This window comes from Heteronotia binoei, chromosome 9 (genome assembly GCF_032191835.1).
Source record: "Heteronotia binoei isolate CCM8104 ecotype False Entrance Well chromosome 9, APGP_CSIRO_Hbin_v1, whole genome shotgun sequence".
In the NCBI taxonomy this organism is placed as follows: Eukaryota; Metazoa; Chordata; class Lepidosauria; order Squamata; family Gekkonidae; genus Heteronotia; species Heteronotia binoei.
In genome coordinates, this window is record NC_083231.1 from 47483727 (window position 1) to 47507380 (window position 23654).

A 23654-nucleotide genomic window follows, 5' to 3' on the forward strand; every position below is an offset into this window, starting at 1 on the left:
GCCATGCATTATTGAAAAATATTGTGGAATGTTTTAAGCAATGCAGTCAATTTTCCCTTCAGAAGGAATTCCAAATTGTAAGTTTATACATTTATCAAACATCCATTGACTAACATTTCATACTTTCAAACAAGGACAGTATGCATAATTAAGGAAATTTGGACTTGGATAAGAGTTTAGTAACACATTCCCTTGCAATGTAGAAATGTGCTGTGCCGTGTCTCTTGCTAGTCCCTTCTAGTCCACGTGTCTGACAATTTGTATTTGTAACCAATACAGGGCGTGTGTTCAACGTGGCAGGATACTTCTCTTGATAAGGGAGGCATACTTGATTAGCATAATGTGGGCATTCTTCATTATATACTGCCAGTCTGACCAGAACATGAAAAATTGCCTTTTGGATGTGGTCAAAATGATGAGAGTATGCTGGAGACATTCAAGTCACTTTGATTGTTTTAGTCAGCTAAAGTTCAGCTGAAGATAGAGAGTAACAGCAATAAAACAGAATATCTTCCCAATTCAACTTTTCTTGAGAAAATCTGTATAATTTGTACAGATATTATTTGTGGGAGTAGCAGTCAATTCCTGGGAATCTGATACTCAAATGCTGAGTTCAGGTTCGTTTCATTACTGTATTGAAAGAGTACTAGTAGTATCACTACATAGAATTTTATATATTGCATTATACCAGTGGTAGCGAAACTTGCTTAATGTAAGAGCCACATAGAATAAACATCAGATGTTTGAGAGCCACGAGGGAGGGAGGGAGGGGCAGGCAAGCAGGCTTGGCTTGGCTTGGTGAAGTGATTTAAAGAGACAGATGCCTTCTCCAAGCCTGCTGATGGGGTAGTGGGGGTTTCAAGAGCCACACAATAAATGTGAAGGAGCCACATGTGGCTCCCGAGTCGCAATTTGGCCATTCCTGCATTATACTAATGAGCTGCAAAAATGGCTCCTGAGTCGCAATTTGGCCACCCCTGCTTTATACTAATGAGCTGCAAAATTTTTTACTATAAAATAATAGCTTCTCAGAAAAATCAGATTATCAGGACCATTACAGTTTTTAGCACCTAACTGAAGTTATAGCATAAAAGGTGGATTGTTTATGTCAAAGAAATCAGAAGACTTGCACTGTCTATAATATTTGCAGTCCTTTGAATTTGTGCAAATGCCATTCCAGTCTGTGTTGTAGATTATTGGAGGAAATGTGGCAGTTTGCAGTTGATGGAGAAGGAGAGACCATGCCGCAGTCTCCTAATTTGTCAGTCTGTCATTTCTTGTCATAAAGCCTAACCATGCAGTGCCAGATCTCAGCAGATTTTAGAAGCTAAACAGAAGCAGTCCTGGTAAGCATTTGGACGGGAGACTACCAAGGTAATCCAGAGTTACACAGAGGCAGACAATGACAAACCACCTTTGTTCATATCTTGCCTTGATGGGGTCACTATAAGTCAGATGTGACTTGATGGCACTTTCCACCACCACAGTGCATTACATTTTTTTTTATAATGTCCCCATGTTGTGTTGGGAGAGGGGTTCTGGAGTGCTGCATTTCCCAGGTGTATATCCCCCAGCGGCAGAGAAGTGTCCCCGAAGGGGAAAGCATGCAATGGTATGCTGGCATAAGGGGTCGGCGGGTAAAACCAGCCGCTTCCAAAACCAACAGGGGACAGTCCCTGCATCTGGGCGTATTGCTGCCCCCCCCAAGGCAGAACCCCTTGTGGGGGCGGCACTGTGGGAACTGCTGGTGTCGTCGCTCCCACCTGTGAACCCGCCATCTGCAAGCCAGCACTGCTCAGCCCCAGCCCCTGCATGCCAGAACTCTGCAGTCCCCATGGCCAGGGCAGGGCGGCGCCCCACTGACCAGCGGGTGTGCCGGGCTGCCCTGCACCCCAAGCCCCTCCCCCTATCCCCTGAGGGAGGGAGGGCAACTGTACCGGTGCCCATGGCCACCCGTGAGTTTGTTGTGGAAACAACTTACCCCCAGCGCCAACCGGAGTTCCTCCACCTGCAGAGTTTTGTGGCCCGAAGCCACCGCCAACACCACTACTCAGCTGCTCACCAGATGGTCCCTCGCCAGGGTCCTCCTCGTCGTCCGGCTCCGGCTCTGGCTGCTGCTCAGGAATCGCCACTCCACCCTGCAATGCAGACAGCCTGGCAAGCATCTCGGTTTCAAAAGCAAGGCGCGTCGACCGCCCTGAAGCGCAACGACGCCCTTGCCAAATAGGGGCCCCCGCTGCAAGCTGTTGCTGCTCTAAAGCATCAACCTGATTAATGATAGCCAACCGGACCTGCTCGCTCTGAGCCCGCTCATCCACAGAGCGCACACGGGGAGGGCGTGCAGGTTGCTTGCCCTCGGGCGGATCTTTCCATGGGGGATCGATGCTGGCCCAGGTGGCGAAAGGCGGAGGCCTGGCCGCTCAGTTACAACCCGAATACGGCGGGTTTGTGCTGGGGGCAGGGTTGCTCGCCCTTTGGACAAGGCGGGGTCCGTGGGTGACCCCAGGGGCTTGTCTGGTTAGGTTTCATCCCTGCCGAGTTTACAGGTTAATGAATTTAATAAAGCGGCCCGGTTTTAAACCCAATACTTTGTGTCTGTCTCTTATTTCAACTGGGGGACTACCGATCACTGGACAGCCTCACCTGAGCGTATCTTTCCATAGGGTATTGACGCTAGCGCAGGTGGTGAATGGCTGGGGCCTGGCCGCTCAGCAACAACCCGAATCTGGCGGGCTTGTGCTGAGGGCAGGGTGGTTCACCCTTTGGACAAGGCGGGGTCCGGGGTTGACCCCAGGGCTTGTCCTTCTTGGCTAGTCCCAGTCGGGGCAGCTAGATCGCCATGCAAGACCGGAGGTGCCCCACTCTTTTTTCACCTGGGTGGATGGACGAGGAGGCCGGGACAGCAGGCGGCGCCACAGCGCATGCCTGTTGGCCCACTGGGGAGAAAACTGGACTGGCAAGCGGGCTAGCTCCAGAAAACCCCAAGCCCACGTCTGGCCAGGATCTGACTGCCAACAACTCCAACTTGCTCAGCGCCCCATGCCACCCCTCCTGACACCGGCGGGGGGGAGTCATTTGAATAGGACCCCACGGCCACCTTTGAACTGGCGGAAGAGGGGGGGCTTACCACCGTCACCCGGGGAAACTCCAGCCCCTCCAGGGGCCTGCTGCACACCACTACCAGATGCGCCGCCGCCCATTGCCGCAACCGGTGGGCCCTCCTCTGGATCCTCCTCCTGGTCCGGTTCCAGCAGTGATTCAGGCTCAGATGGCCCACCCACAGTCACTCGGGAAAGCACCCGCACCTCCAGGAATCTGCTGAACACCGCTACCAGAAGCGCAGCCGCCCACTGCCGCGCCCCTAGCACCTGTGGTGCGGGTGGTCTGTATGAACCGCAGATGGGCTAAACGGCTCAGTGCGGGGATTGCAGATCACGGAGAGCCTCACCTCGGGCGGATCTTTCCATGGGGGATCGATGCTGGCCCAGGTGGCGAAAGGCGGAGGCCTGGCCGCTCAGTTACAACCCGAATACGGCGGGTTTGTGCTGGGGGCAGGGTTGCTCGCCCTTTGGACAAGGCGGGGTCCGTGGGTGACCCCAGGGGCTTGTCTGGTTAGGTTTCATCCCTGCCGAGTTCACAGGTTAATGAATTTAATAAAGCGGCCCGGTTTTAAACCCAATACTTTGTGTCTGTCTCTTATTTCAACTGGGGGGGCAAAAGCGGCCCTCAGCCCGAACGCCGGCTACGCCGGCTTGACTGAAAGGGCCGAGCCTTGCCCCCCCAGTTGAAATAAGAGACAGACACAAAGTATTGGGTTTAAAACCGGGCCGCTTTATTAAATTCATTAACCTGTAAACTCGGCAGGGATGAAACCTAACCAGACAAGCCCCTGGGGTCACCCACGGACCCCGCCTTGTCCAAAGGGCGAGCAACCCTGCCCCCAGCACAAACCCGCCGTATTCGGGTTGTAACTGAGCGGCCAGGCCTCCGCCTTTCGCCACCTGGGCCAGCATCGATCCCCCATGGAAAGATCCGCCCGAGGTGAGGCTCTCCGTGATCTGCAATCCCCGCACTGAGCCGTTTAGCCCATCTGCGGTTCATACAGACCACCCGCACCACAGGTGCTAGGCCATAGGTGCTCCCCTGAAAACACTATGGCCAACACATCCCCGGCCACCGCCAATGCCTGCCATATCTCGTCTAAAAAGGCCCGGTTGCCCAACTCTGAAAGATGAATACCATCCGGCCAATACAGGTCAGCCTGCTCTACCCGTATGGCCGGATGCGGGAGAAGATTCCCAGCACCTCTTCCATAACTTTCTGAATGGCCCTATCGGCCTTGCGCCTAGCGCGCTCCATCCACCCAGGTGAAAAAAGAGGGGGGCACCTCCGGTCTTGCATGGCGATCTAGCTGCCCCGACTGGGACTAGCCAAGAAGGACAAGCCCTGGGGTCAACCCCGGACCCCGCCTTGTCCAAAGGGTGAACCACCCTGCCCTCAGCACAAGCCCGCCAGATTCGGGTTGTTGCTGAGCGGCCAGGCCCCAGCCATTCACCACCTGCGCTAGCGTCAATACCCTATGGAAAGATACGCTCAGGTGAGGCGGGTAAAACCAGCCGCTTCCAAAACCAACAGGGGACAGTCCCTGCATCTGGGCGTATTGCTGCCCCCCCCAAGGCAGAACCCCTTGTGGGGGCGGCACTGTGGGAACTGCTGGTGTCATCGCTCCCACCTGTGAACCCGCCATCTGCAAGCCACGCCCCTCCCAACCCCCGGATTGACTTACCTGTCAATCACTGTCCCTATTCTTCCGCGGGGGCAAAAGCGGCCCTCAGCCCGAACGCCGGCTACGCCGGCTTGACTGAAAGGGCCGAGCCTTGCCCCCCCAGTTGAAATAAGAGACAGACACAAAGTATTGGGTTTAAAACCGGGCCGCTTTATTAAATTCATTAACCTGTAAACTCGGCAGGGATGAAACCTAACCAGACAAGCCCCTGGGGTCACGCAGGGGCTGGGGCTGAGCAGTGCTGGCTTGCAGATGGCGGGTTCACAGGTGGGAGCGACGACACCAGCAGTTCCCACAGTGCCGCCCCCACAAGGGGTTCTGCCTTGGGGGGGGCAGCAATACGCCCAGATGCAGGGACTGTCCCCTGTTGGTTTTGGAAGCGGCTTGCATGGCGATCTAGCTGCCCCGACTGGGACTAGCCAAGAAGGACAAGCCCTGGGGTCAACCCCGGACCCCGCCTTGTCCAAAGGGTGAACCACCCTGCCCTCAGCACAAGCCCGCCAGATTCGGGTTGTTGCTGAGCGGCCAGGCCCCAGCCATTCACCACCTGCGCTAGCGTCAATACCCTATGGAAAGATACGCTCAGGTGAGGCTTGACTGAAAGGGCCGAGCCTTGCCCCCCCAGTTGAAATAAGAGACAGACACAAAGTATTGGGTTTAAAACCGGGCCGCTTTATTAAATTCATTAACCTGTAAACTCGGCAGGGATGAAACCTAACCAGACAAGCCCCTGGGGTCACCCACGGACCCCGCCTTGTCCAAAGGGCGAGCAACCCTGCCCCCAGCACAAACCCGCCGTATTCGGGTTGTAACTGAGCGGCCAGGCCTCCGCCTTTCGCCACCTGGGCCAGCATCGATCCCCCATGGAAAGATCCGCCCGAGGTGAGGCTCTCCGTGATCTGCAATCCCCGCACTGAGCCGTTTAGCCCATCTGCGGTTCATTGGCCATAGTGTTTTCAGGGGAGCACCTATGGCCTAGCACCTGTGGTGCGGGTGGTCTGTATGAACCGCAGATGGGCTAAACGGCTCAGTGCGGGGATTGCAGATCACGGAGAGCCTCACCTCGGACGGATCTTTCCATGGGGGATCGATGCTGGCCCAGGTGGCGAAAGGCGGAGGCCTGGCCGCTCAGTTACAACCCGAATACGGCGGGTTTGTGCTGGGGGCAGGGTTGCTCGCCCTTTGGACAAGGCGGGGTCCGTGGGTGACCCCAGGGGCTTGTCTGGTTAGGTTTCATCCCTGCCGAGTTTACAGGTTAATGAATTTAATAAAGCGGCCCGGTTTTAAACCCAATACTTTGTGTCTGTCTCTTATTTCAACTGGGGGGGCAAGGCTCGGCCCTTTCAGTCAAGCCGGCGTAGCCGGCGTTCGGGCTGAGGGCCGCTTTTGCCCCCGCGGAAGAATAGGGACAGTGATTGACAGGTAAGTCAATCCGGGGGTTGGGAGGGGCGTGGCGTCAAGGCTATATAAGCCTTGGCCCCGCCCTAGACTAGGGCGGTTGTATTTTGGCTCTCTGCCCACCCACCTCTCCCTTGGCAGTACAGGTTCAACCGGTCGTCCTGTTGGGGGCCAGGTAGGAATTTTTTCAGCTTCACATAATTGGCCCATGTGAAGCTGTTTTTCGCCTACCTTGTACTGCCTTTTAGTGCCAGGTTTATGGGTAGTTCGTATTGGTCGCTAGCCGGGGATGTGTTGGCCATAGTGTTTTCAGGGGAGCACCTATGGCCTAGCACCTGTGGTGCGGGTGGTCTGTATGAACCGCAGATGGGCTAAACGGCTCAGTGCGGGGATTGCAGATCACGGAGAGCCTCACCTCGGGCGGATCTTTCCATGGGGGATCGATGCTGGCCCAGGTGGCGAAAGGCGGAGGCCTGGCCGCTCAGTTACAACCCGAATACGGCGGGTTTGTGCTGGGGGCAGGGTTGCTCGCCCTTTGGACAAGGCGGGGTCCGTGGGTGACCCCAGGGGCTTGTCTGGTTAGGTTTCATCCCTGCCGAGTTTACAGGTTAATGAATTTAATAAAGCGGCCCGGTTTTAAACCCAATACTTTGTGTCTGTCTCTTATTTCAACTGGGGGGGCAAGGCTCGGCCCTTTCAGTCAAGCCGGCGTAGCCGGCGTTCGGGCTGAGGGCCGCTTTTGCCCCCGCGGAAGAATAGGGACAGTGATTGACAGGTAAGTCAATCCGGGGGTTGGGAGGGGCGTGGCGTCAAGGCTATATAAGGCCCGGTTGCCCAACTCTGAAAGATGAATACCATCCGGCCAATACAGGTCAGCCTGCTCTACCCGTATGGCCGGATGCGGGAGAAGATTCCCAGCACCTCTTCCATAACTTTCTGAATGGCCCTATCGGCCTTGCGCCTAGCGCGCTCCATCCACCCAGGTGAAAAAAGAGGGGGGCACCTCCGGTCTTGCATGGCGATCTAGCTGCCCCGACTGGGACTAGCCAAGAAGGACAAGCCCTGGGGTCAACCCCGGACCCCGCCTTGTCCAAAGGGTGAACCACCCTGCCGCTTCCAAAACCAACAGGGGACAGTCCCTGCATCTGGGCGTATTGCTGCCCCCCCCAAGGCAGAACCCCTTGTGGGGGCGGCACTGTGGGAACTGCTGGTGTCGTCGCTCCCACCTGTGAACCCGCCATCTGCAAGCCAGCACTGCTCAGCCCCAGCCCCTGCATGCCAGAACTCTGCAGTCCCCATGGCCAGGGCAGGGCGGCGCCCCACTGACCAGCGGGTGTGCCGGGCTGCCCTGCACCCCAAGCCTTGACGCCACGCCCCTCCCAACCCCCGGATTGACTTACCTGTCAATCACTGTCCCTATTCTTCCGCGGGGGCAAAAGCGGCCCTCAGCCCGAACGCCGGCTACGCCGGCTTGACTGAAAGGGCCGAGCCTTCCCAAAGGAGGCAAACATTGGCTTCCTGGGGCTGGTTCTAGACAATACAATGGCACGGGGAGGTAAAATTTAAGACCCACTGTCCTTGTGCTGAGTTGCCAGTCTGAATTGGATTTATGTGTATGTGAGAAATGAAGAATTAATCTCTGTTGGGGACCCACAGGATCCCAGAATATGAGGTTGGTGTTCAGATAAGACCTAATGACTTGGTTTGTTCAGTCTACGCTGAGCAGCCATGAATGTCCATTGAACCAGTCTGCATCACATTTCCCCACAAGTAAATATGCACAATAATGCTGCTGATTCAAACTGGTCACCATTATTGTCACTAAGTGATATTTAGGTGGAAGCTGCTGGGTAGGATTTTATCAAAACAGCCTTTATTGATGCTTGTTTTATATGATTTGTGAGTAATCTAATTGACTATTTAAAACAGTAGCCTGCCGAATAGAGCAGATAGGCATAAAGCAGTGTTTGTGGAGGTAGAGGTCAGGCTGTGTAAGAATTTATATATACAAAATCCAATTGCACTGTACTGCAGTAAGGAATACAATGAAGTAATCTGCTCAACACCCACAAACAGATCTACCAAGTATCCAACCAGTAGTAAAAATATCAGTTCTCTGTCAGTTGTCAGCCAAGCTAGCGGTTATTAGAGCATCCTAGTTTTGTTTGATGTGTGAGCTAAGCCAATCTAAACTACTAGCCAAGGTTTCTTTCCCCCCAAGCACAGAGTAGTTTACTGTTACTAACTATGTGATGGATTTGAAGGTACCATTCTGCATACAGAAAATGTCTTTCACTCATGTATGGGTTGTGCAAAATAAGTCAAACTAAAACTGTGATGTTCTTCTGCATATCTTTCCGGACATATATGCAGGTATTTCAGGCATCAGTTAGCAGCTGTTCTTCTCACAGATTTGGGAATGCATTTAATGAACAAATATGAAAGGGGTATAATGTCTTGAAATCTTACTATATTTGGACAAAATCTCTTTTAAAAAGAAACATAAGATTTTAAATGAAGTTAAGAAACTTGTGCAATGCATGCCTGCCAAATCAGGATGATGATCTTGAGTGCTAAATTTATCACAGAAATATAGCATGATGATGTTAATAATAATAATAATAATACTTTTTATTTGTATCCCACCCTCCCCGCAAGGGCAGGCTCAGGGCGGCTCACAACATATGAATATAATACAATAAAATTATAAAATTATACATAGTACTTACATTATAATTATAAAATCAACATAAATCCATTAACAATTTGTATTAAAATTAATTGTGGTGCTATAACTTAGATCTTTAATACATTCTGTGGCTAAAAACATATCCAGCAACACTTCCTTAGCTCAGCATTAGGTGAAGGCTATTTTAAAGAGGTAGGTCTTACAGGCCCTGCGGAATTGATCTAAGCATCGCAGGGCATGTACCTCCTCTGGGAGTTGATTCCATAACAGTGGGGCTGCAATTGAGAAGGCCCGATCCCGGGTGGTCTTCAATCTGGCCTCCCTTGGCCCGGGGATATTCAGCTGGTTCTTCCCTGCTGACCTCAGCGCTCTCTGGGGCTCATATGGGGAGAGACGGTCCCTCAGGTAGGCAGGTCCTCGGCCATATAGGGCTTTAAAGGTAATGACCAGCACCTTGTAACGGACTCGGTACACTACTGGCAGCCAGTGCAGTCCGCACAGCCCCGGCTGTATGTGCTCCCATCTTGGGAGTCCCAATAACAGCCTAGCCGCCGCGTTCTGCACCAGCTGCAGCCGCTGAGTTCGGCACAGGGGCAGCCCCATGTAGAGGGCGTTGCAGTAATCCAATCTGGAGGTGACCGTAGCATGGATCACCGTTGCTAGGTCCCGGCGCTCCAGGAAGGGGGCCAGTTGCTTCGCCCGTCGAAGATGAAAAAATGCGGACTTGGCAGTGGCCGCTATCTGTGCCTCCATTAATAATGAAGGCTCCAGAAGAACCCCCAAGCTGTTGACCCTATGGGCCACTTTCAGCGGCACACCGTCAAGGACCGGCAGGGGGATTTCCCCTCCCGGAGCACCGCGCCCCAAGCAAAGGACCTCCGTCTTCATTGGGTTCAACTTCAGCCCACTCAGCCTGAACCAACCTGCCATGGCCTGCAATGCCAAGTCCAGGTTTTCTGGGACGCAGTCAGCTTGGCCGTCCATTAGTAGATAGAGCTGGGTGTCATCTGCATATTGGTGACACCCAAGCCCAAACCTCCGAGCAATCTGGGCATGTAGATGTTAAACAACATCAGAGAGAGAACTGCCCCTTGTGGCACCCCACAGGCCTCCGGGACAGCTCTCCCCCAATTGCCACCCTTTGTCCCCGTCCATCAAGGAAGGAGGAGAGCCACTGTAAGGCCAACCCCCTAATCCCTGCGTCGGCGAGCCGGTGGGCCAGTAGCCAATGGTCGACCATGTCGAACGCCGCCAACAGGTCTAACAACATCAGCACCGCCATGCCGCCTCGATCCAGATGCTGCTGGAGGTCATCCACTAAGGTGACCAGCACTGTCTCCGTCCCATGGCCCGGACGGAAGCCGGACTGGTGGGAGTCTAAGGTGGAAGCGTCATCCAAAAAACTCTGTAGCTGTAGTGCCACTGCCCTCTCAATAACTTTACCTAAAAATGGTAAGTTCGAGACTGGTCGGTAATTAGCCAATTCGGCCGGGTCTGCTGTATTTTTTTTCAAGAGAGGGCGGACCATAGCCTCTTTCAAGGATGTTGGAAATTGCCCTTCCAAGAAGGATCTATTTATGGTCTGTTGGTCTGTTTAGTTCTTTTTCTTCCCATCACCATGTGGATAACGTTTAAAGAAGGGTAAGAAAAGAATTGGGGACAAATGGAGTAAAAATCATTTAATTAATTCCCTGAACTACCCCTGTTTTGTGCACTACAGCAACGTAGGGGGAAATATTTTCTTTTCAGCTTGCAAAAGTGATCAGCTGTGTGCCCTGAACCGGGACCTAGCAACGGTGATCCATGCTATGGTCACCTCCAGATTGGATTACTGCAACGCCCTCTACATGGGGCTGCCCCTGTGCCGAACTCGGCGGCTGCAGCTGGTGCAGAACGCGGCGGCTAGGCTGTTATTGGGACTCCCAAGATGGGAGCACATACAGCCGGGGCTGCGCGGACTGCACTGGCTGCCAGTAGTGTACCGAGTCCGTTACAAGGTGCTGGTCATTACCTTTAAAGCCCTATATGGCCGAGGACCTGCCTACCTGAGGGACCGTCTCTCCCCATATGAGCCCATATGAGGCCAGTTTGGTGTAGTGGTTAAGTGTGTGGACTCTAATCTGGGAAAACTGGGTTTGATTCCCCACTTCTTCACTTGCACCTGCTGGTATGGCCTTGGGTCAGCCATAGTTCTGGCAGAGGTTGTCCTTGAAAGGGCAGCTGTTGTGAGAGCCCTCTCCAGCCCCACCCACCTCACAGGGTGTCTGTTGTGGGGGAGGAAGGTAAAGGAGATTGTGAGCCGCTCTGAGACTCTTCGGAATGGAGGGCGGGATATAAATCCAATATCTTCTTCTTCTGAAGCATGGTATTTGGAAACCCCTGCCTGTAATGGATAGTGTGACAAAAGCCTAAAATAAATGCTGAAATGCTATAGAGCTGAAACATAGGTTTCATTGTACATAATACCCTCAGCACTATAGCCTATAGCCTATTCCAACTATTATGCTTTGGTGCTAGAGGCTGAAATCACTCAGAAGGTGAGATTGATTCATATTAGAATGATACTACTGTGAATAGTAATTCAGAAACTTTACAAAATTGCTAGTGTATAGTGCACTGGGACATGTTATGGTTAGATGTAGGTAGGTAGCTGTGTTGGTCCTAAGCAGTAGAACATAGTTTGAATCCAGTGGCACCTTTAAGACCAACAAGTTTTTATTCAAGGTAGAAGCTCTGAGAAAGTGTGTATGCATAACAAAAGCTCATAGCTTGAATAAAACTTGATCTTCAAGGTGTCACTGGACTCAAACTACATTTTAGTTAGGTCAGTTGTACGAGAAACATATAGATATGATTTATTGAAATGCCAGCAACTGCAGAATCCTATATCACAAAAGTTGATGTTGGGTTTGAATTACATAGCAAAGTGAAGTTCTCAGAGAATGTTCTTTGTAATGCATCATTTTTTATTGTTATAACTTAATTCAGAGGGAGAGAACATTTTCTAGGTGTTTGTTTGAGGCTATGACTGATGTAATAGGAAAGGGGATAGAAATAAAAGGCATTCTATAGGATACCTGTACCAGCCATCCAGATGTACAGGGACACTAAACAGGTACATGTCCAATTTTTAAATGGAAGAGATGTTTTCCTATGCCCTGCAAAGAGGCTTCCTTGTGAGGTCCTAAACACAAAAATGTATTGTTTATTAGCATTATGATATGAGCTCTTTTATATTATATATAATTATATGAGTTTTAGAACAAAAATATAAACTTTACAATTATGACAGTTGCTTAGTGAAATAAAATCTTCTGTGTGGAGGTGTATACCAATACTAGGTTTTTTGGGTTTGGGTCCATTCAACCCAGAAAAAAAAATCAGTATTTCCAGATATTCCCGAATCCCAATATTGGTATGATATTGAGATTCAGGAAATAATTGGAATTGCAGAATTTACTCAACATTTTAAGATGCCTCCCTTTTACTCTCTGGATTCACGCCACGTTGTAGAGGCAAGCCACCAAGGAGGCAGAACTCTGGACCGTGAAGGGAAGATATTTTAAAATGCCTTCCCTTCACTTGTTGAGAGCAAGTTTGGTGTAGTGGTTAAGTGTGTGGATTCTTATCTGGGAGAACCGGGTTTGATTCCCCATTCCTCCACTTACAGCTGCTGGAATGGCCTTGGGTTAGCCATAGCTCTCGCAGGAGTTGTTTGAAAGGGCAGCTGCTGTGAGAGCCCTCTCAGCCCCACCCACCTCACAGGGTGTCTGTTGTGGGGGGAGAAGATATAGGAGATTGTAAGCCGCTGCAGTCATCTTCTTTTTCTTCGTCTTCTTCTCCACTCTGAATTTAGTTTCTTTGTGTATTTCCATAGAGAGACAGTTTAGTGTAATGGTTAAGTGCACAGACTCTTATCTGGGATAACAGGGTTTGATTCCCCACTCCTCTACATGCACCTGCTGGAATGACTTTGGGTTTCTGTCAGAGCTCTTCCATCCCCACCTACCTCACAGGGTGTCTGTTGTGGGGAGGATGAAGAGTGGGGTATAAATCCAATCTCTTCTTCTCAGGGCCTGAAGATTATGTTTAGTTGGCAGAACTGGTTTAGAAAAGCAGACCTGGCCTCCTGCTGTGCCATGAACAATGGCTTCAGGATTAAATGGCTCAGTGAGCAAAAGTAGAGGGGTATGGTTAGAGAGAGCTAATCGGAACTAGGCTTCCCAATCCCCAGGTCCCAGCGGGGGATCCCCTGGTTTTACAGGCTTCCTCCCTCTCCCAGCCAGCTGGCCAGCGGGGGAAGCCCCACCCCCACAGCCATTATGCACCTCCATGAACGATTCCCATAGGGAATGATGAGGAATTGATCTGCAGGTATTGGGGGCTCTGGGGGGGCTGTTTTTTGAGGTAGAGGTGCCAAATTTTCAGTATAGCATCTAGTGCCTCTCCCCAAAATACCTCCCAAGTTTTGAAAGGATTGGACCAGGGGGTCCAATTCTATGAGCCCCAAAATAAGGTGCCCCTATCCTTCCTTATTTTCTATGGAAGAAAGGCATTTAAAAAGGTGTGCTGCCCCTTTAAATGTGATGGCCAGAACTCCCTTGTAGTTCATTTATGCTTGTCACACCCTTGCACCTGGCTCCACCCCCAAAGTCTCCTGGCTCCACCCTCAAAGTCCCCAGATATTTCTTGAATTGGACTTGGCAACCCTAATCAGAACTCAGTTTTGATCAAAGTGCAGTGGGGACAACAGATAATTCTGTTTCACCCCTTTATAAGTACAAAAGTATTGTGACCTCTGTTTCCTTTCCATCTTTTTTTAAGTTCTCTTGAAATGGGAGGTTCCTACATGGTATGGGTAGCAGACACTGAAGAATGGGCCAGTACTGTATACTAGTAAGAACAAGGTGAAACAGAAGCCACGAGGAGGTTTGATATCTGGGAGTGGATATTTTCCAGCCTTCCTTCTGGCAGATGCTTGTGGGGAAATGGTCTTCAGATGGACAAGGCCTCTTGTCCCAGTGCTTGACAAAACACTACCTCTGTTGTTGATTCACTGAGTTCTTCCTTTCCTGGACTCTCTGCTGATCCTGCTGCTGGGTGTTGAGGGAAGGAAGGATTAATGTTGCACAAATTCCTTGCTTCCCCCATAAAGACACCTTATAGCACAACAGTGGAGGAGAGATATGCACTTAGCAAAGATGCACTTTTAAACAGCAGCAGTGCTTTGCGCAGCCTCTGTCTCCTATGCTGCACTATGAAACAGCTTTAAGGAGAAAGCAAGCAAGCTGCATGCTGTTTAGTCTTCTATCTCTGTTTCCTCCTTATCCAGCCCAACACAGCCTGGTATGGCTTTGGGTAATAGAATGAGGAAGTGCTTGGTAAAAGACCAATGGTTTTACCACATTAGTGGCTACTGATTCTGTTGTATTGAGTTCAAGGCCAGTGGAGTGAAATGTATGTTGGGAACAGGATTCACCCATGCAAAGGTCTGTGGCCATTGACAGGTTTGGAAGAAGTGTCAATTTAATTTATCCCTGATAAGGGAAGCCATATAAAACCCACTAATCTATAGAAAGGTTTTCAGTATTAACTGTCAGAGTAGCAATTTGATGAAATTAGGGTTGCCAAGTCCAACTCAGAAAAAATCCAGAGACTTTTGGTGTGGAGCCAGGAGACTTCCCCATTCCTTAAAATAAATAAATAGAAATACAGCAGTGCAGTATTCCTGAATACCATCTTCATTTCCTCATCTCCCCCAGCAGCTGCACAATCCCCCCTTCTCTCTGTCTCTCTCTCATACATGCACACACAGAACAGCCAAAAGAAACAGTTTGCAATCCCACAGTTTTGTGATCTTACTGGGGCAATTTACTTATGGAGTTGTTGAATGTAACCATCTGCTGTATATTCAACCAAGTTCTTTATACTAACACAGAGAAACCAAAGGTTGTAGTTTACTCTTTACTCTCTATGTTACTGTGGAAATGACTTCTGAAAAGAATGTAAAAAAACGGAGGATCTGGGCTACTTTCACTTAACTCTCACAGTTTCGCAACTCACCAGGAGCAGCCATGTTGTTCTTCCTGCTTGCTCTGCCCCCATTCAGCCTGGCTCCTACAGAGTTAAAGACACACCCACCTTCTAAAAAGCAGACAGTTTCCAAGCTTCTTCTGGCCTTTCAGCATAGAAAGGCACATAGTAACTGCTGGGGCAGGGCTTCCTCTACCGGCCAACCAATTGGGAGCCTACAAAACCAGGGAATCCAGCACTGGGACCTGGAGATTGGCAGGTCTAGATGAATTTGATCTAAGTCTTCTCTGCCTGGAATGAAACTTGCTTGATTATTATAAATGAACAACATTTTAAAATCTAATTTGGATGAGTTGTGGACAAAATATTTAGTGTCCTTGCTAATTAATGAATTTAGTATGTAATTAGATATTTCAGATTCCTGTACACAGTGTAAAAATATCTTATCTTAAAGCTTTATACATTGGCTCCAGAATCTTCTATAAGGTTCATGAAAGTATATGCTACAATCAGGAGCATTTCATTACTTTTTTAAAAAAAGTTGCTCCTTGGGAAAGCAGTCTGGGCTAGCAGTCTTGCTTGTAAGCAGAGAGGTAATAGCCCGTGAAACTTCATTTTTAAAATTAATTTATGCTGTCACAATTTCAACATGTTTCTATTGGAGTGTGGGAAGCCCAAAAACTGTTGGAAGAGGACCATCTTTGTATATAGACTGGCACAGTTTGTATTGGTCTTTCGTGGAACAGCATATGTTACCTGATAGCTTGATAGCTTGGATTCTGCTGTTAGTTTGAGCTTGTTGGTTTTACTACAAGATTTTGTTTTTGTTTGTTTTTGCTTTTTTCCCACTGTTTACTAATAGCTTCTTGATGTGTTCTTGAATCAGGATTCATACTGTTAAATCATTTAATTGTGGGCTACCTTAGTATTATTCAGGAATAATTGTGAAACTGACCACAATATTCTACAGGAGCATTAGCTTGATTTACCACATTTTATTTCTGTATGAAGAATAAGAAATATTCATCTTTCAGTTTAAGAGAATTTTGTAATATTTGTGGCTCAATCCAACTAATTGCCGTATTTATGTTTAATTTTCTAAGTAACTTTGTTTCCAGCAATATTGAATTAATTTCAGAATAGCATCTGGTATGATATGCAAACCATTAAAACAGTGTGAAGAGAGGATAATTAAGAAAACAATAATCTAACTATTAAGCCATTTATTAGGGAACTAAATACTTCCCTTTTATGATTTTGTAGCCTATGTATGTATTAAAATCCAATGAGTGTCCGAGAAGAAGACGAAGATGATGATGATCATGATATTAGGAAGGGAATTGAAAACCAATCAGCCAGTATCATAATGCCCCTGTATAAATCGATGGTGCGGTCTCATTTGGAGTACTGTGTGCAGTTCTGGTCACCTCACCTCAAAAAGGATATTATAGCATTGGAGAAAGTCCAGAAAAGGGCAACTAGAATGATTAAAGGGCTGGAACACTTTCCCTATGAAGAAAGGTTGAAACGCTTGGGGCTCTTTAGCTTGGTGAAATGTCGACTGCGGGGTGACATGATAGAGGTTTACAAGATAATGCATGGGATGGAGAAAGTAGAGAAAGAAGTACTTTTCTCCCTTTCTCACAATACAAGAACTCGTGGACATTCGATGAAATTGCTGAACAGACAGGTTAAAACGGATAAAAGGAGGTACTTCTTCACCCAAAGGGTGATTAACATGTGGAATTCACTGCCACAGGAGGTGGTGGCGAACACAAGCATAGCCTCCTTCAAGAGGGGGTTAGATAAAAATATGGAGCAGAGGTCCATCAGTGGCTATTAGCCACAGTGTGTATATGTGTGTGTGTGTGTGTGTGTGTGTGTGTATATATATATATATATATAAAATATTTTTTGGCCACTGTGTGACACAGAGTGTTGGACTGGATGGGCCATTGGCCTGATCTAACACCGCTTCTCTTATGTTCTTATGTTCTTATTAGATTTATATCCCACCCTACACTCTGATTCTCAGAGTCTTAGAGCAGTCACAATCTCCTTTACCTTCCTCCCTCATAACAGACACCCTGTGAGGTAGGTGGAGCTGAGAGAGCTCTTATAGCAGCTGCCCTTTCAAGGACAACTCCCAAGAGAGCTATGGCTGACCCAAGGCCATTCCAGCAGGTGCATGTGGAGGAGTGGGGAATCAAACCCGGTTCTCCCAGATAAAAGTCCAAACACTTAACCACTACACCAAATTGGCTCTCAGGTCCAATGTATATGTTATAAAATCCATGTGGTGGACATGTGACCATCATGAGAACATAAGAACATAAGAACATAAGAGAAGCCATGTTGGATCAGGCCAACGGCCCATCAAGTCCAACACTCTGTGTCACACAGTGGCAAAAAATGTTATATACACACATACACTGTGGCTAATAGCCACTGATGGACCTGTGCTCCATACACTGTGGCTAATAGCCACTGATGGACCTGTGCTCCATATTTTTATCTAAACCCCTCTTGAAGGTGGCTATACTTGTGGCCGCCACCACCTCCTGTGGCAGTGAATTCCACATGTTAATCACCCTTTGGGTGAAGAAGTACTTCCTTTTATCCGTCTTAACCTGTCTGCTCAGCAATTTCATCGAATGCCCACGAGTTCTTGTATTGTGAGAAAGGGAGAAAAGTACTTCTTTCTCTACTTTCTCCATTCCATGCATTATCTTGTAAACCTCTATCATGTCACCCCGCAGTCGACGTTTCTCCAAGCTAAAGAGTCCCAAGCGTTTCAACCTTTCTTCATAGGGAAAGTGCTCCAGCCCTTTAATCATTCTAGTTGCCCTTCTCTGCACCTTCTCTAAAGCTATAATATCCTTTTTGAGGTGCTTATAGGATTTTGGATTGGAAGTACTGCTAGAATACCACACTTGGAACTCAGTTCCCTGGCACTCAGGCCTGGTTTGGATTGGGGCCATGGCACATGGGAAGAATCAGCTTAAGTTTCCCCCTGTGCTGCTTTCTCAACTTACGTATACCCAGGGCTTGTTTTGAGCCGGAACACCATTCCAGCTCACTTGTCCAGCACTCAGGCTCAAAAGAAGCCGTCAGGGGATCTGCTGAGACTTGTACCTGCCAAGGGACAAGAATGGAGCAACACGTCAGCAGCAGCAAAGCAAAGCCCAGTGCTCAGCTTTGCTTCCCTCCCTTCCTGGGCCAGACCTGGGCAGGGCCTGACTTCCACCCTCCCCTTCCTGCTAGTTATTCCCCTCAGCTGGAGCCTGGCAGAGGTGGCCCCGCTGTAGTGTTCCCCCACTCAGTGCCGCTGCTCACTCGGTCATTGCCAACTGCTGCCTCTCTCCCTGTTTGCTCACCCTCCTAGAGCCCTGATGATGGTGCTGCCTGAGGAAGAGCATGCTGCTAGGCTGTACCAGGTGCCCCTGGAACTGTTGTGGGATGTGCATGTGCCCTCCTTGGAAAAGTACATGGAGCTTTACCACCACTTGGTGGGGGAGCTGCAGGGTGAGTGCCAGGCCAAGCCCAGTTTGGCTATGGTTGGTGGTTTGCTTTTACCTGGCAACTTGATAGCCAGTGATGAGCAGACCTACAGGCTGGGTTTCCTGGCTGAAGGGGAGCAAGAGGCAGGCAAGAGTTGTGCCTACCAATGAGGTTTCGCTGGCTGTTGGGGCACTTTGTATGGGGCATACAGTGAGTGCGCAGAGCACATGAGGCTTGGGGACCACCCAGTTGGTCCCCATCCTGCTCTTTGCCTTACCATGTGCTTTGCATGGCCCCCTTCTCTGACTTTCTGTATTCAGACTGAATTCCAATTCCTCTTCTATATTACAAAGTGTCTGAAGACAAGCCACAACCACCCTCTCAATTGCACAAGACTTGGTATTTGGTTCACACTAGCCATACTACATTCCCTCTGGCTGCACAGATGGTCCTTGCTTCTGTGTGCCATCCTAGAACATTGGGGTAGCCTGCGTGGCATGGATATGTATACTCTTAAAGTTATTTTGCTGTGTTGTTTTAGGGAACTTGTGCAAAAGAAGTAACCTTGACAATGCCACATACAGATGCATCCTTGTTTACAGAGTTGTGTGCACAGAAATTTAGCAGTATGATAGTTATAGGTAGATATAGACTTAATGCCTATAGGGTAGCTACCAGTCTGCTTTTGACTTGCAGATAAAGCATGTTGAAACAAGTGATGCGTTTGAATTCCAGCTGAGAGCTGGGAAGCCCTGCATTGTAAGAGGCATCCCTGGTACTCAGTTATGACAGATTTATCTATTTTCTTCATTTATACTCCACCTTTCTCCCCAGTGGGACTGCTGAAAACAGTAGCAATTCGAATGCTGCCACACAGTGCACAAAAGTTTATAAATTCATAGATCTTTCTTGCTGCTTCATGTTTCAGTAGAAGAAAGACAACAGGAAAGGAGATGAAAAAGTGAAGGCACAAATATGAGAGTCCTCAACAACTGGCCACTGAAGTAGTTGAGTAGTTGAATTATTCATAAATAATAGAGGGAAAAGAGTAAAATATTCAAACTCTTATTTTTTCATTTCAGTTTACAATACCTTTTGCAAATTCAGCTTTTTCAAGGAGAATTATTCATCATATGGCAGAGTTACACACATGAAGTATATGATAATTCAAAATACGTAACAAAGTTGGATACAATGGGTATGCAGACTGATTTGGCAATCCTCCTAAATACTAAATTCACTCATTCACAACTAAGGAGAGTTCAGAGAGCTCCATCATATCTTCCTGGAAAGCATGATGTTCACATTCCTGTGAAAGATGGAAAATAGTCTGGCAGGCTGCACCACAATCGCATTTGGTCCCTGGTATTTTGCCCCATTTAAACGACAGGTCTGCATAACTGCCAAAGCCTGCTCATATTCTGTTAGTCATCTTTCAAGGAGGAGGAGACATTGGGAGGGGGAGAAGGGCAAGAGAGGAATTTTTTTTTAAAAAAAAATACTCCATTGGTTCTTGTTCCTTTTTGAAATCCTGCCAATATATGATGAAATGGCAGTGCAATCAACTGTACTAATGAGAAAATAAACCTCTGAAAGATACCTCTGTGTTCAGGGATTCTGATTACCATTCTCTCATTGAACTTAGCTGCCCTTACCATGTAAAATTGGACATAAGTTAACATCATCTAATAATATTCTTGTTTAAATATTCTTTAAAATTTTTCCAAAGAAATCTTCCAGGAAAAAATTCAGGGGTCTTTTAAAGTATTTCTGGCCATTGTTAAACCCTTAACTCACAGAATTTTATCTGGTTTATTAATGAAATATAGACCCCTGTTTGATTCAACTGCTTTAAAATAAAGGGGAAAGGGGAAAGCTTCCATTTGTAGCTCTACCAATTTTTCTTTTTAATTAAGGTTTCTTCCCCCCCACACACACATACTTTATTTTTTTAAAAGGCATCTTTTAGACAGATTGCACTGAAGTCAGAAATGAGGCTATTTAGAGTGTCATCATTTTGCATTATAACACTGCTGTCTGAAGAAGCCCAGCTGGTGCAGTAGAGTCCCTTCATAGAAATTTTTAGTCTGATTCATTATTGTGGTGTGTACTTGTGTATAGAAACATTTAATCATTCTTACACTCCAAGCTCTATTGAATCTAGTGAAAGCTTTCTGTTTTTCTGCATAATTTGTGTTGCCAGTCTGCCAGCTTGGAAAAGTTTCAAGTTTGTTGTATTATCTATGTTTGTTTGCACAGGAAGTGATGTTGCACGTAGGCTGAATTTACAGTAATTCTTTTGTAATGGGCTAATGAGCAGGACTACTTTATTCACAATGGTAACATTATATAGCTTTGATTAGTCCAATTATTGTGGAACTGTGCAATTGTGACCATTCTTACACTACCCTGCAAAGTACCACTCATGAAAAAAAGAAAGAAAAAAACCCACCGTGGAATTTGCTTAGTAATTCTTTAGTTTCACTTGACAAGAGAACAGTTGGTAGAAGTATGAGGTAAATAGGTTTGCAAATGTGTTAGAAAGTTTTACTGTGCACAGTTTGTTTAATGCAGCAGCATCACAATTCATGTGATTGCTAGGTACTGGTTAAACTTTAAGGTAAAAATATGCAGTTTCTGCATAAGTGTAGAGTACTATTTGTACTGGTAGTAAAACAGTACAAGAGTAGTGAGTGGATTTAATTTATAGGGTAGTTTGTAGGTTATATAAATTAACTATCAACAGAGAACCTTTACAAATCATGATAGAAGAAGAAGTTTGCTGTAAACTATGTTTTAAATTGTATAATGTACATGGAACCTCATGAAAACTGGAATGGAAAGTGGAAACTACAGCAGGGGCTCAGTTGAGCACAGTTTTGGGATCAGCCTGTTGTTGACTGAATTCTTTCTCACCATTGCTAGCAGTCATTATGTGAGGCTCCTCCCTGTCCCCTTCAGCCTCAGGCCATTTTGTCACGTCAGAGTAGGTTCTCCAGGCCTTAGAATGGAAAGAGGAGGGGTCCTTTTCCTCTCCCCAGGACAAAGACAGAACATAGATCAGTCCACACCTTCCTCCCTGCCCTGTTCTTGACCCTTTGTTTTGAAGAACTGTGCATGCGCATGAAAACTCATACCTTGAATAAAACTTTGTTGGTCTTAAAGGTGCCACTGGACCCTTAAGGGCTTGTTCAGACGCACAGTTTAATCACTTGTCGCTACTGTTTCCTATCGGATTAAAAGTGACTGATCAGACAGCAACATCTGCCTCCCGGTAGTCAATCATTGTCGCCCCCTTCCAATCCTTCTCCAAACTGGATTATTTTGTTACCTGTTCCTTTGTGGTGTTTTTTGAATTGTCCGGTTTCACCTTGTAGTTTTCTCTGGATAGTTCTGCTGCGATATTAACCAACTTCCGGATGTCTGAAGGCTATCCCAGAGCAAAAGGAGCCTCGCACATCCGGTTTACAGTTGCCATTTGTTTACTACTTAGCGATTTGTGCATAACCGCATAATGTTTTACCTATGCGCATGCACATAATGTGTGCATATGCACATAATGTGCACATGCACATTATGTTCTGAATGGTGGAGGAAACAAAAAAAGAACTGCATGGTTCCGTCGTGTGGACGGCATAAGACCGTTTCATGCGGATTGCAGTATGGCAGTCTGATTGATAATATCCAGAACAAAAATATTCGGAACAGAACCAGGTCAGTTTAACACAGACTCAATACACTGTGTGAACAGGGCCTGACTTTATTCTAGAAAACATCTTCTTTTGCCAGGATTACGTTTTAGCTTTTTTCACCCTCATCCATCCCATCACTGACTCCAAGCACCAGTTTATACCATCAATGAAATCCTTGGAATTAGGTGGGAGAGAAAGGTAGAGCTGTGTATTATCCATCTATTGGTGACACCGCAGCCCAAACCACCTGACTTTCTCCTACCCAGACTTTTTCCACAGTAGGGAACCAAGGCAAGGTTACATAATTCTCCTGTCATCTATTCTCCAGTGGTCCCAGTAGTGGGTCAGTCCTGACCTATGGGAATATAGCTCTTCCTCTCCATGGGCAAGGCCAGCAAAGCAACTTCCTTCCAGGAGGGGGTGCTATTCCCCGTAACTTTCAGTTTTGCTTGGCCCTGCCTCCAGAGCAGGACATGCCAGCTGAGCGGCTCAACTTTGCAGAAAAAATAAAAAATTAATGATAATGACCGCAGAAGCGATGAGGAAAGGGATGGGACAGCTGACTCTCACCCCTCCCCTCGGCACTTGAAGTTTCCTTGAGTCCGGCAGAAGCCGGGAGACCCAGGAACATGGCTGCAGTTTTCCCCACGCCTCCCTGAACACAGCGGCAAGCGGCAGAGACTTCAGACGACTGGGCCAGAGACAGCAGCACACACGTTGGTTGCCCCGTGGACATCCCGAGCCTCTGTCCAGACCTGGCAGCACGCACAGGGAGGCGACGAACTCCTTCTCCCTCCTGAGGAACAGGTAGGGTCCCAGAGATTCATGGAGGAGGAGGAAGTTCAGGAATGGGGGAAAGTAGGGCAGCCTGTGCAAGGTTGCCTGGGCGAGGACTTAATGAATAGTCTGCCCCCCCAACCCTTCCTCTCGCCGGCATAACTGAGCCTAAAAGGCCCCTAGTGCCAGTTTTTCCAGAAGGCGCAACAGCACTAGTCCAGAGGCTGATTTACTTCCATAAAGGAAGACCAGGCAAAGAGGCGGTCCAGAGAATGAAAGGGAGTCCCACAGCCCAGTAGCAGGGCATGAACAGGGCCTACAGGGTGCGGAAGAGGAAGAAAAATTTAGGCGGAAAAAGTGGCCATTTTGTGTCTTCTCTTTTTACAGTATTCTGGGCACTTCAAAATGGCTACCCCATCTGAATTGCCCAAGGCCAAGGACACAGCTATATGTGATTTGGACTTTTCTGACTCCCCCTCTCAAGAGGACCAGATAGAAAGCCCAATAGTGGATTTATCTGGAACAGAGGCCAAGGCAAATCTTTTTGCCTGGATCCAACAGATAGTTAAACAAGAAGTACAGTCTAGCAAAGAGAATCCTAGTCAGACCCCCAAGCTGAAGTCTAAAAAAATGCACAAAAAAGACTAAGCAACTGGTAGAGTAGGAAGTTGGGACTGCCCTTTCCCAGAGAAAGAAGGGATGCATAGATTTGGAAAGTTTTCAAGCGTCTGAGCTAGGGGAAGACTCTGAGGACTCAGAACTATTTTCCTCAAAGGAA

At 47.8% G+C, this 23654-nt stretch overlaps 1 protein-coding gene across 1 annotated transcript in view; it reads left to right on the top strand.

The window, feature by feature from the left end:
* The window catches only part of SPOCK3 (SPARC (osteonectin), cwcv and kazal like domains proteoglycan 3), a 287545-nt gene that overhangs the window by 129810 nt on the left and 134081 nt on the right, over positions 1–23654 (top strand). The window lies entirely within an intron of this gene.